A 7073-nucleotide genomic window follows, 5' to 3' on the forward strand; every position below is an offset into this window, starting at 1 on the left:
CTTGGCGCTGGATCTGGGGCAGAAGGGTCCTGGGAGAGGAGTGACACAGAGGCAGCCCAGGTCTCAGGAGGCACAGCTGCCTTGATTCCTGCAGCTACAGCACCCTGGCTCCCAGCCCCAGCCGACTCCACGCCACAGCTTTGTACTAGGTCTGAGACGAACAAAATAGAGAAAGGGATGCGAACCTGGGCTGCTTCAGGGTGGAATCACAAATGCCTGCCCAGGCAGTGCGTAGGTTTGCTGTGACCACATGGGCCTCACTTGCTTCAGCAGTCCCCTCTCTTGGAGCAAGGCAACAAGGCCTGATTGAACCAGGCACTCGGGGGCTTCCACTTCGACAACTGGGTAGCAGACTTGGCCCCTGACAGGACAGTGACAGCCACAGACCAAAGAGAAGGCCCTGCTCAACATCCAGTGTAGGCTCTGAACACCTTAACAATAAGCCAGCACATAGATGAACAAACAATAAAAATTTTTTTTGTAAAAATGATTATAACTACAATTAACAGCAAAAGGACAAGCATGTAGATCTAAAACAGGACATCAAAATCACAGAATGGAGGGGAGGGGAGTATAAAAATGTAGATCTTTTAGAATGTGCTTGAACTTGTATGATTACCAGTTTAAAGCAAGTAGATATAGTTGTGGGTTAATATACTTGAACTCCAGGGTAACCACAAATTAAAAACATACAGTAGATCACAAAAACCAAAAAGGAAGGAACTGATGCATACTACAAATTAAACTATAAAACCACAAAAGGAAAGAAAGAAGAAATGAACAAAGAACTACAAAAACAACTGGAAAACAAAATTTAAAATGGCAATAAGTACATACTTATCAATAATTACTTTAAATGTCAGTGGATTAAATGGCTCTATCAAAAGACATAGGGTGGCAGATTGGATGAAAAAAAAAAAGCCTACAATATGTTGCCTACAAGAGACTCAATTCAGTATGAAGAACACACAGAGACTGAAAGTGAGGGGGTGGAAAAAGATATTTCATGCAAACGGAAATGACAAGAAAGCTGGGGAGCAATACTCATATCAGACAAAGTAGACTTTAAAAGAAAGTCTGTAAAGAAAGTTAAAGAAGAACACCATATGATGATAAAGGGATCAATGCAAGAAGAGGATATCACACTCATTAACATATATGCATCCAATATAGGAGCACCTAAATATATAAAACAAATACTAACAGATTTAAAGGGAGAATTGACAGGAATATACTAATAGTAGGATATTTTAACATCCCACTGACATCAATGAACAGATCATCCAGACAGAAAATCAATAAGGCAACAGAAGTCCTAAATGACACAGTAGACCAGTTGGACTTCCTTGATATCTACAGGACACTGCATTCCAAAGAACCCAGAATACACATTCTTTTCAAGAACACAGAAACATTGTCTAGGATAGACCACATACTAGGTTACAGAATAAGTCTCAACAAATTTAAGAGGAAAGAAATTATTTCAAGCATCTTTTCTGACCACAATGGTATGAAAATAGAAATCAACTTCAGAAAGAAAAATAGGACAACATGGAGACTAAACAACATGTTAACTTTAAAAACAGTAAGCCAATGATGAAATCAAAGGGAAAAATCAGAAAATATATATAAACAAAAATGAAAACACAACTTGACAAAAATCTATGGGATACAATAAAAGCAGTTCTAAAAGAGAAATTCATAGTGATACAGTCCTTCCTCAAGAAATAAGAAAAATCTCAAATAAACAACCTAACCTACCACCTAAAATAAATTTAAAAAAAAAGAACAAACAAAACCCAAAGTCAACAGAAGGAAGGAAATAATAAAGATCAGAGGGGGAATAAAACAGAGATTGAAAAAACAATAGAACAGATCAATAAAACCAAGAGTTGGTTTTTTGAAAAAATAAACAAAATTGACAAACCTCTAACCAGGCTCACCAAGAAGAAGAGAAAGGATTCAAACAAACAAAATAAGAAATGAAAGAGAAGAATTAACAACTGAAACCACAGAAATACAAAAAAAAAAAAAAGAAAAGAGAGAGAGAGAGAGAATACTATGAAGTTATAAGCCAACAAATTGGACAACTTAGAAGAAATGAACAAGTTTCTAGAAACATAGTCTTCCAAAACTGAGTCAAGAAGAAACAGACAACTTGAACAGAATAATCACTAGAATTAAAATATAATCTGTAATAAAAACCAGAAACTCCCTGTCAAGAGTTCAGGACTGGATGGCTTCACTGGGGAATCCTGCCAAACAAAGAAGAGCTTATTGCCTATCCTCAAACTATTCCAAAAAATGGAAGCGGTGGGAACTCCCAAATTCATTCTATGAAGCCACCCTGACACCAAAACCAAAGACACTACAAAAAAAAAAAAAAAAAAAAGAAAAAAGAAAAGAAAAGAAGAAAATTACAGGCTAATGTCTTTGATGAACATAAATGCAAAAATCCTTAACAAAATATTAACAAATCAAATCCAATAATATATAAAAAGGATAATACACCATAATCAAATTGGATTCATTCCAGGGTCACAAGGATGCTTCAACATATACAAATCAATGTGATACAACACATTAACAAAATAAAAGACAAAAACCACATGATTATCTCAATAGACATAGAAAAAGCATTTGACAAAATTCAACATCGATTCATGAAAATATCTCTCACCAAAACGGGTATAGAAGGAACATATGTCAACATAATAGAAGCCAGTTATAACAAACTCGCAGACAACATAATACTCAATGGTGAAAAGCTGAAAGTCTTCCAGCTAAATTCAGGAACAAGATAAGTAGGCACACACTCACCACTTCCATTCAACATAGTATTGGAAGTCCCAGCCACAGCAACCAGACAAGAAAAATAAATAAAAAGTATCCAAATTGGAAGGGAAGAAGTAAAACTCATTATCTATAGATGACATGATACTCTACATAGAGAACCTTAAAGACTCCACACAAAAATTATTAAAACTAATAAATTGAGCAAGGTAGTAGGATACAAGATTAATATACAGAAATCTATTACATTTCTTTACATTAACAATGAAATAAAAAAAGTAAAAAAAAATCCTGTTTAAAATTGTGTCCAAAAAATTACCTAGGAATAAACTTAACCAAGGAGGTGAAAAACCTATATACTGAAAATGATAAGACACTAATAAAGGAAACTGAAGATGATTCAGAGAAATGGAAAGATATTCTATGTTCCTGAGTTGGAAGAATATTGTTAAAATGGCCATACTACCCCCAAAAATCTAGATTTAATGCAATGCTTATCAAAATACCAAATAATCCTGAAGTTTATATGGAATCACAGAAGACCCAGAATTGCCAAAGCAATCCTGAGGAAAAAGAATAAAGCTGGAGGTATAGCCCTTCCAGACTTCAGGGAATACCACAAAGCCATGGTTATCAAAACAGCATGGTATAGGCACAAAAACAGACATGTAGATCAATGGAACAGAATAGACAGCCCAGAAATAAATCCACACACTTACAGTCAATTAATCTACAACAAAGGAGGCAAGAATATAACAATGGAGAAAAGACAGTCTCTTCAATACTGGTGTTGGGAAAGCTGGACAGCTACATGCAAAACAATGAAATTAAGAACACTCTCTGACACCATATACAAAAATAAACTCAAAATGACTTAAAGATCTAAATATAAGCATGACACCATAAAACTCCTAGAAGAGAACATAGGTAGAACATTCTCAGACATAAATCATAGAAATATTTTCTTAGATCAGTTTCCCAAGGCAAAAGAAATAGAAGCAAAAATAAACAAATGGGATCTAATCAAATTTTAAAGCTTTTGCACAGCAAAGGAAACCATCAACAAAATGAAAAGACAAGCTATGGAATGGGAGAAAAGATTTGCAAAGAATGCAAGCAGCAAGGGGTTAACAATAAAAATATACAAACAGCTCATACAACTCAGTATCAAAAAACAAAAAACCCAATCAAAAAATGGTCATAAAACCTAAATAGACTTCTCTCCAAAGAAGACATACAGATAGCTAATAGGCACATGAAAAGATGCTCAACATCACTATCAGAGAAATGCAAATCAAACCTACAAGGAAGTTATCACCTTACAGCAATCAGAATGGCCATTATCAAAAAGTCTACAAATAATAACTGCTGAAGAGGGTGTGGAGAAAATGGAACCCTCCTGCACTGTCGGTGGGAATGTAAATTGGTGCAGCCCCTATGGAAAACAGTATGGAGGCTCCTTAAAAAACGAAAAATAGAGCTACCATATAATCCAGCAATCCCACTCCTGGGCATATATCTGAAAAAGATAAAAACTCTAATTTGAAAAGATACGTGCATCCCAATGTTCGCAGTAGCACTATTTACAACAGCCAAGACATGGAAGCAACCTAAATGTCCATCAACAAATGAATAAAGGAGATGTGGTATATATATACATATATATGTGTGTATGTATATATATATATGTATGTATACACACACACACATACACACAATGGAATAGCATTTGCAACAACATGGATTGGCCTAGAGAATGTTATAGTTAGTGAAGTAAGTCAGAGAAAGAGAAATATAAGATATCATTTATATGTGGAATCTAAAAAATAATACAAATGAATCTGTATACAAAACAAACTCACAGACATAGAAAACAAACTTATGGTTACCAAAGGGGGATGGTAGGAATAAATTAGGAGTGTGGGATTTACAGATACAAACCACTGTACATAAAATAGGTAAGCAACAAGCAACAAGGACTTACTGTTCAGCACATGGAACTGTATTTAACATCTTACAATAACCTATAATGGAAAATAATCTGAAAAACAAATCAAAACTAAATCACTTTGCTATATACCTGAAACTAACACAATATTTTAAATCAACTATACTTCAATAAAAATAATGAAATAAAAATTTCTTCTTTCATTGTATTATATTTTTCAATCAGCTAATAAGTTGTTAGGACATAAATACCTACATTGCTGAGACTTACTTATAAATGGAATGGTTAGGTATTTTTTGGCCCAAGGGGCACCATGAAAAAATTACTGAGACACTAAGGGAGATGTGAACTATGAAAATTTAGGACCATCTGAGCCTTCAGTCTTCATCTGTAAAATGGAGTAACCACCCCTACCTTCTTTCCCGTTGTGATTGTTTGAACAGCAATTGAGATACTGTATATAACAGATGTAACCTTCATTCTCCACTCCCCCCATCCTAATGAAACCTGGACTAGCTTCCAGATTCCACCCCTCCCTCACACACCCATATGCTTCCAGGAAGCTGAGTCCAGGGGAGCTCCAGGAGTAGGCTGGCTTTATCTAAGATAATTCTACCTTCTCTGCCAAAGACTGGTATAGGGCCAGCTTGTGACTTAACTTGATCCAAGGAGACAAAAGGCAAGGTTTGCTGAAAGCTCTTGAAACTCTCTCTTCTTCTTGATGTTGCTGTGTGTGGAAATGAGAGCCAGATATTACTACCAGGTTAAGGATAAAGCAAACACAGAGAGGATGGCAAGTTGGCAGAGCCAGGAAAATGCAGGGAAACAGGGTCTAAGTGACCAGATTCAGGCCGCCCTAAAACTCACTGTCCTTCTGGACTCTACGTACGTGAGCCAAAATATTTCCCTCTTGTTTTGGATACTGCTACTTGCCATGTAAGCCATCCTGATTTGGTACAGGTAAATTATTTTGCAAATTTATAAAATACAAAGTAATTGCGACTAAAACCTGGAATGTGCTTAGACAGAAGACATGAACACAGGGATAGGAGGCCTGGCTGCAACCAGTCACCTCGTTCTGTAAGAACTGTCACATTTATCACCATACGGTTTGTAGTATCTCATCACTTCCTACATTGTAGGATCAAGACAGTGCAAATAAATGTATATCAAGTGACTATCAAGAACATAATTCCAATGTTTTCATGAATATAATCCCTCTTTCACTAGAATTTGCTATCTTCAACTGCCTGCTTCTCTTCCATTCTTCTTAAAGCTTTCTATTTTCTCCTTACCTGCCCCCTTGCCTACTTCTAAATCTAGTTTCTCTAAAGATAGGTGAAAAAAAGAGGAAGAGTAGCATTTCCTGCAGTCTTAGATTTTTCAGAAGAAAAATATGAGTCATTAACAAAAGCTCCTAACCTTATTCACACACCTTTCTTTAAAAGCTCACAGCCAGTTTTTCAAACATTTTGGATAAAGTCAACCACAAAAATCGATATTCCAAGCTAGTTCCTCTGTTTGTTGAGTTTTTGCCAATTCACTTTTATTCTTTCCCTTACCAATCTCCTCAACAGGTACTTTTTTGAGCACCTATTGTGATGGAACAAAGGCAGAAAGACTTGGTTCATGTCCACTAAGACAGTGGTATTCAAAGTGTGGTCTGAACGGGAAGCATTATATTCACCTGGAAGCTTGGTAGAAACGCAAATTCATGGGCCCCATCCTGCACCCACCACATTAAAATCTCTAGGGGTGGAGCCCTGGAATCTGTGTTTTAATAGTATGCCCAGATGATTGGAAAAGTTATGTAAATTACACTAAAAGCAATTACTATCCTTGGAGATACATGCAAAGTACAATAAGAACATAGAAAGGGTCCCTCAGAAAAGGAGCTAACAATTACTGAGCACTGAGGATGTTCCAGGCACTGTCTCAGACATCACAACGACAGAGTTAGACTTGAACCCAAGGTCTTTCTGACTCCAAAGTTCATAATCATTGTACAAAACTGCCCTAGGGCTGAGAAATGCAGAAAGTGTCACAAAGAAGGCTGTATGTGAGCCAAGTCTGAGTCTGCTTGATCAACAAGCTGCAGCAAAAGGGGTCAGGAGTACTTTAGTCCTGGAAAATGCTGCAGAATATGGAAAGGAATGGAATCAAGAGAGACCATAGCTTACTAGAAACTTCAGGCAGCCCAACATGAAGTGCTGGGGAGCAGGGGGTGGGGTGGGGGGAGGGATGGGACTGGACAGCTATGTAGAAGTCTTATTCTAAACAAAAGGTTGATATATATTATGCAAATGAATTTATGTTTAGTTCTATAGGGAAA

This window comes from Camelus ferus, chromosome 3 (genome assembly GCF_009834535.1).
Source record: "Camelus ferus isolate YT-003-E chromosome 3, BCGSAC_Cfer_1.0, whole genome shotgun sequence".
Taxonomy (NCBI): Eukaryota; Metazoa; Chordata; class Mammalia; order Artiodactyla; family Camelidae; genus Camelus; species Camelus ferus.